Raw genomic sequence first — 7,324 nt, forward strand, 5'->3', positions numbered from 1 at the left:
GTGCGCCACCATGCCCGGCTAATTTTTGTATTTTTAGTAGAGACGGGGGTTTCGCCATGTTGGCCAGGCTGGTCTCGAACTCCTGACCTCAGGTGATCTGCCTGCCTGGAGCTCCCAAAGTGCTGGGATGACAGGTGTGAGCCACCGCGCCTGGCCTAAATAATTTTAAAATAGGTCAGCTGACAGTCTTCAGGCGGCAAGTTAGAGAAACACACGCAGGCAGATGCCTGTTTTCCACCTTGTTTGAGGCTGTAAAGCGTCCACATTGGGAAACTGGGGAGAAGATAGGAGAACCATGTAGGGGCTCTAGGTTCTGCAGCTGGCAATATTCTTCTATGTCCATTTCCTCCCATTAAAATTCGGCCTCCAGCCAAGTGGCCAGTGTCTGGGATATGTTATTGTGTCTGGCTCTGAGGAACTGGAACTCCTTCCAGTTCTTGAAGATTCCTGGGGAGGGAAGATGCTTGGGGAGCATCTGTTTGGCGCCCCAGCCATAATGCACAGTATTGGCGTGACTGGGGGTATGGATGGGGACACTGGGCATCCCTGATACGACATGATGAGGAGGGCATGCTCCTGTCTTCTTCCCCAAACCCCACAATTCCCGTCTAACCACAAGAAAATGTCAAACACAGACTGGGGTACACTTGGATGCCCTGGGGGGGCACTGGCCAGCACTCTTTCAGACTGCCAAAGTCAGCCAGGCACAGTGGCTCAGGCCTATAATCCCAGAACTTTGGGAGGCTAAGGCAGGTTGATCACCTGAGGGCAGGAGTTCAAGACCAGCCTGACCAACAGATGAATCCCCCTCTCTACTAAAACACACAAAAAAGTAGGTGGGTATGGTGGTGGGCGCCTATAATCCCAGCTACTCGGGAGGCTGAGGCAGGAGAATCACTTGAGCCCAAGAGGCAGAGGCAGAGGTTGCAGTGAGCTGAGATGGTGCCACTGCATTCCAGCCTGGACAAGAAGAGCGAAACTCCATCTCAGAAAAAAAAAAAAAAAAAAAAGACTGACAAAGTCTCTCACACCTGTAATCCCAGCACTTCAGGAGGCCAAGGCAGGAGGATCACTTGAGTCCAGGAATTCAAGACCAGCCTGGACAACATAGCAAGACCCCATCTCCACAAAAAGTTTAAAAAAATACCCAAGCATATGGCACACACCTATGTTCCCTGCTACTCAGGAGGCTGAGGTGGAAAAATCACTTGAGTCCAGGAGCTTGGGGCTGCAGTGAGCTGCGATCAAGTTACTGCACTTCAGCCTGAGCAACAGAGTGAGAGCCTGCCTTAAAAAAACAAAAACAAAAAAACGGGCCAGGCACAATGGCTCACGTCTGTAATCCCAGTACTTCGGAAGGCTGAGGCAGGCAGATCACTGGAGGTCAGGAATTTGAGACCAGCCTGGCCAACATGGTGAAAGCCCATCTCTACTAAAAATACAAAAATTAGCCAAGTGTGGTTGTGGATGCCTGTAATCCCAGCTACTCGGGAGGCTGAAGCGGGAGAATCGGTTGAACCCAGGAGACGGAGGTTGCAGTGAGCTGAGATTGCGCCAGTGCACTGCAGCCTGGGCGACATGAGCAAAACTCAGTCTAAAAAAAAAAGAAAAAAAAAAAAAAAAACAAGAGAAAGAACACTGCTGAGGTCATGAAAAACAAGGAAAGACTAAAAAACCATCACAGACCAGAGGAGATCAGGGAGATATGAGGGCTAAATAAGGTGAAGGATCCTGGAAGAGAGGGAGGACATTTGTGGGAACACTGGTGACATCCACGTAGAATGTCTGGAGTTTAGTTGATAGCATCATTGTCCCAGCATTAATTTCTTAGTTTCACCAAATGTACTGAGGTAGGGAAAGATGTCAACATCAGAGGAAGCTGGTGGAAGGGGATACGGGAGTGCTGCATAGCCTCTTTGCAACTTTCCTGCCATTAAATTGATTCCAAAATAAAACATTTATAAGACGTTTATTTTACAACTCAGGCCAGGTGCAGTGGCTCACACCTGTAATCCCAACGCTTTGGGAGGCCAAGGCAGGAGGACTCCTTGAGCTCAGGAGTTTGAGTCCAGCCTGAGCCACACGGCAAAATCACATCTCTACAAAAATTACAAGAATTAGCCGGGAGTGATGGCATGTACCCGTAGTCCCAGCTACTCCAGGGGTCGGGATGGGAGGATCGTCTGAGCCCGGGAGGTCAAGGTTACAGCCTGGGCAACAGAGTGAGACCCTGTCTCAAAAAAAAAAAAAAAGTAAGCTAAGAAGCGGAGACATAAGCAGCAATATTGGAACTTACCCATACTTATAAAAATAAAAAATTCCTTCTCTATCTGAAATTTATTTATTTATGATTATTTTTTAGACAGGGCCTCACTCTGTTGCCTAGGCTGGAGTGCAGTGGTGTGACCATGGCTTATTGCAGCCTTGACCTCCTGGGCTCAAGCAATCCTGCTGAGTAGCTGGGACCACAGGCACGAGCCACCATGCCCGGATAATTTTTTTTTTTTTTCTTTTTTTGAGATGGAGTTTTGCTTTTGTTGCCCAGGCTGGAGTGCAATGGCATGATCTTGGCTCACCGCAACCTTCACCTCCTGGGTTCAAACGATTGTTCTGCCTCAGTCTTCCTAGTAGCTGGCATTACAGGCGGATTCCATGACGCCCAGCTAATTTTTATATTTTTAGTAGAGTTGGGGTTTCACCATGTTGGTTGGGCTGGTTTCGAACTCCTGACCCCAGGCAATCCACCTGCCTCAGCCTCCCAAAGTGCTGGGATTACAGGCAGGAGCCACCATGCCCGGCCTCCCGGATAATTTTTTAAAAATTTTTTGTGGCCAGGAGGAGGGCTCACGCCTGTAATTTTAACACTTTAGGAGGCTGAGGTAGATGGATGACCTGAGGTCAGGAGTTCGAGAACAGCCCGGCCAGCGTGGTGAAACCCCGCCCCGTCTCTACTAAAAATACAAAAATTAGCCGGGCATGGTGGTAGGTGCCTATACTCCCAGCTACTCGGGAGGCTGAGGCAGGAGAATGGCTTGAACCTGGGAGGTGGAGGTTGCAGCGAGTAGAGATTGCACCACTTCACTCCAACTTTGGCGACAGAGACTCTGTATCAGAAAAAAAAAAAAAAAAAATTTGTTGAGATAAGGTCTTGCTGTGATTCCCAGACTGGTCTCAAACGATCCACTCGTCTTGGCCTCCCAGAGTGCTGGGATTCCAAGCATGAGCCACTGCACCTGGCCTCTATCTGAAATTTACATTTAAGTGCGGGATCCTGTGTTTCAGCCCAAAACTCTAGTCTAGGCAGTAGAAAGGACCCAGTGGGCTGGGGGTGGGGTCCAGGGTCAGCACCCGGTTCTGGATCTGTCACCTGGGTGGTGGGGGCTCCATTAACTGGGGTGGGAAACAGAGGCCGGAGTGGAGCGGGGATAATAAGATTATTTTACAGAAGCTGCTAATGGATCTTAATAATAATGGTGATGATGATAATTGCACCTCCCCCACAGCATAAATCTTGCTCCACCCAGGCTGGTTTTGGACTCCCCTGGCTCCCTACCCGGCCTGGGAACCTGATGGGCATCGAGCCAGACTCACGCCTGTGTCCCCCACCACACCCAGCCCTGGTGTGGAACTGCACAGATGCCCCCACTGTCCCCTCCCGCCAGCGAGTTCCCTGGGGTTGCTACTAAGAAACCTGTGACCTGGAAGCTCCCTCCCGGCTTCAAGTCTTCCTGCCTTTGCTTCGAGTTGTCCTGCCTTTCAAGACTGAACCAATGTACTTCTTACATATATTGATTGATGTCTCCTGTCTCCCTAAATGTCTAAGACTAAGCTGTGCCCCGACCACCTTGGACACATGTCATCAGGACCTCCTGAGTCTGTGTCATGGGCGAATATCCCCAACCTTGGCAAAATAAACTTTCTTTTCTTTTTTTTTTTTTTTGAAACGGAGTCTCTGTCACCCAGGCCAGAGTGCAGTGGCACGATCTCGGCTCACTGCAACCTCTGGCTCCCAGGTTCAAGTGATTCTCCCACCTCAGCCTCCCGAGTAGCTGGGATGACAGACGCCCACCACCATGCCTGGCTAATTTTTGTATTTTCAGTAGAAAATACACCTCCCGGGTTCAAACGATTCTCCTGCCTCAGTCTCCCTAGTAGCTGGGATTACAGGCAGATGCCAAGATGCCCAGCTAATTTTTGTATTTTTAGTAGAGATGGGGTTTCACCACGTTGGTCAGGCTGGTCTCGAACTCCTGACCCCAGGTGATCCGCCTGCCTCAGCCTCCCAAAGTGCTGGGATTACAGGCGTGAGCCACCATGCCCGGGTGCAAAATAAACTTTCTAAATTAACTGAGAACTGTCTCAAATTTTCGGGGTTCACAGTGGCTTCCAACAACGGAAACGTGTTCTCTCACAGTCCTGGAGGTCCCAAGTCGAAGGCTGACAGGGTGAGTTCCTTCTGGGGACCTTGAAGGAGGGGAGGGATGGGGGCTAAGGTGACTCCCAAGGTGGCAGGTGGATCGTAGTCCCAGCTACTCAGGAGGCTGAGACAGGAGAATCACTTAAACCTGGGAGGCGGAGGTTGAAATGAGCCGAGGTCACGCCACTGCACTCCAGCCTAGGCAACAGAGCAAGACTCCATCAAAAAAAAAAAAAGTGTCAGAGGAATGCAAACAAATCCTTATATACACACACACACACACACACTCACAATAGCCCCAAAGTGGAAGCAAATCAAGTGTCCATCAACAGGCAAACAGAGCAACACAATGTGGTCCATCCACAGTATGGAATATTATTCAGCCATGAAAAGGAAGGAAGCACTGACCCATGCTACAGCACGGATGAACCCCAAAAACACGATGCTGAGAGAAGCCAGACAGAAAGGCCACATAGTGTGAGATTCCATCTGTGTGAAATGCCCAGAACAGGCAACTCCATAAAGCCAGGAAGCAGATGGGTGGTTGCCAGGGACTGGGGAAGGGGAATGGGGAGTGGCTGCTGATGGGGACAGGGTCTCCTTTTGTGGGGATGAAGATGTCCTGGGACTAGTCAGAGGTAGTGGCTGCACAACACTGTGAATGTGCTAAATGCCACTAAATTGTACATTTAAAAATGGCTAACTTTGGCCGGGCGTGGTGGCTCACCTCTGTAATCCCAGCACTTTGGGAGGCAAAGGCAGGAGGATCACTTGAGCCCAGGAGTTTGAGACCAGCCTGGGCAACATGGTGAGACCCATCTCTACAAAACATTTAAAAATTAGCCAGGCATAGTGGCACACGCCTGTAGTCCCAGCTACTTAGAAGGCTGAGGTGGGAGGATCGCTTGAGCCTGGGAGGTTGAGGCTGCAGTGAGCTATGATCACACCACTGCATTCCAGTCTGGGCAAGAGGCGAGACCCCCCATCTCTAAAAATGTAAAATAAAATAGGCCGGGTGAAGTGGCTCATGCCTGTAATCCCAACACTTTGGGAGGCTGAGGCGGGTGAATCACCTGAGGTCAGGAGTTCGAGACCAGCCTGGCCAACATGGCGAAACCCCATCTCTACTAAAAATCCAAAAATTAGCCAGGCATGGTGGCAGGCGCCTGTAATCCCAGCTACTCGGGAGGCTGAGGCAGGAGAATCGCTTGAACCCGGGAGACGGAGGTTGCAGTGAGCAAAGATCCTGCCACTGCACTCTGGCCTGGGTGACAGAGTGAGATACCGCCTCAAAAAATAAGATAAAATTTAAAAATAGCTAACTTTATGTTATGTGAATTCCACCTCAATTTTTTTTAAAAATGAAAATGCGAAACAAATGGAGAGAGAAGATATTTACACTCCATTTTCCAAGGAAATTGTTACAGGCACCCAGAAACACCCAGTCACCTGTCCTAAAAGATGTGGAATTTTACAAATACACATCAAGCATGTTAAATGGAGTCCTTCTGTGACTTACCCCTTCCATGTAAGATTTACCTCTTACATGAAGAGTTTCTCTTCATGATAGCTGTCATTATTAATAATATATAATGACATAATTGTTTAATAACATCATTATGATTTTCCACCCCGATTATGAGGCTGAAGGGCATCAAGCTGAAGCACTGAAATTGCAAGGCAAGTCAGAAGGCTGCTCCCACAAAAAGAGCTCCCCAGAAGCCCAGAATGTGGGGCTCAAACTCAACCACTGTCCCCCTGGCCCTGGGCCTCCCCACTCTCCCCATCAGAATGGACCCATTCCTGCTCCAGGCACCAATTCTGCTGAACACAGAAGACACAGGAAGCCATCTGCTTCCTGGCTCTATGGAGTTGCCTGTTCCGGGCATTTCACACAGATGGAATCTCACACTACGTGGCGTTTGTGTCTGACTTCTCTCAACATCATGTTTTTGGGGTTCATCCATGCTGTAGCATGGGTCAGTGCTTCCTTCCTTTTCATGGCTGAATAATATTCCATATTGTGGATGGACTACATTGTGTTGCTCTGTTTGCCTGTTGATGGACACTTGATTTGCTTCCACTTTGGGGCTATTGTGAGTGAGTGAGTGTGTGTGTGTGTGTGTGTGTGTGTGTGTGTGTATAAGGATTTGTTTGCATTCCTCTGACACTTTTTTTTTTTGATGGAGTCTTGCTCTGTTGCCCAGGCTGGAGTGCAGTGGCGTGACCTGAGCTCATTTCAACCTCCGCCTCCCAGGTTCAAGTGATTCTCCTGTCGCAGCCTCCTGAGTAGCTGGGACTACAGGCGCCCACCACTACACCTGGCTGATTTTTAGAGATGGTGTTTCACCATATTGGCCAGGCTGGTCTCGAACTCCTGACCTCAGGTGATCCACCCGCCTCAGCCTCCCAAAGTGCTGGGATTACAGGCATGATCCACTGTGCCTGCTGATTTTTTTTAAAAATACGGTCTCACTCTGTCACCCAGGCAGGAGTGCAATGGCGTTATGGGGAGGAGAAGGTGCTGGCCTCCTCTGGTGGGCAGAACATGTCAGGGAGTCCAACAGGGCTGTTCAAAGAGATGGCTTTGCCGGACACAGTGGCTCATGCCTGCAGTCCCAGCACTTTGGGAGCCTGGGGTGTGATAACTGCTTGAGGCCAGGAGATCAAGGCTGCAGTAAGTTGTGATCATGCCACTGTACTCCAGGACGCTGTCTCTACATAAATAAATAATAAATTACACTGTACTCCAGCCTGGGTGACAGAGCAAGACGCTGTCTATAAATAAATAAATAAATAAATTACATGTGGTGGCTCATGCCTGTATTCCCAGCACTTTGGGAGGCCGAGGCAGGCAAATAATCTGAGGTCAGGAGTTCGAGACCAACCTGGCCAAACCCAGTCTCT

The sequence above is a fragment of the Hylobates moloch genome, unplaced genomic scaffold, assembly GCF_009828535.3.
Source record: "Hylobates moloch isolate HMO894 unplaced genomic scaffold, HMol_V3 SCAFFOLD_12, whole genome shotgun sequence".
In the NCBI taxonomy this organism is placed as follows: domain Eukaryota; kingdom Metazoa; phylum Chordata; class Mammalia; order Primates; family Hylobatidae; genus Hylobates; species Hylobates moloch.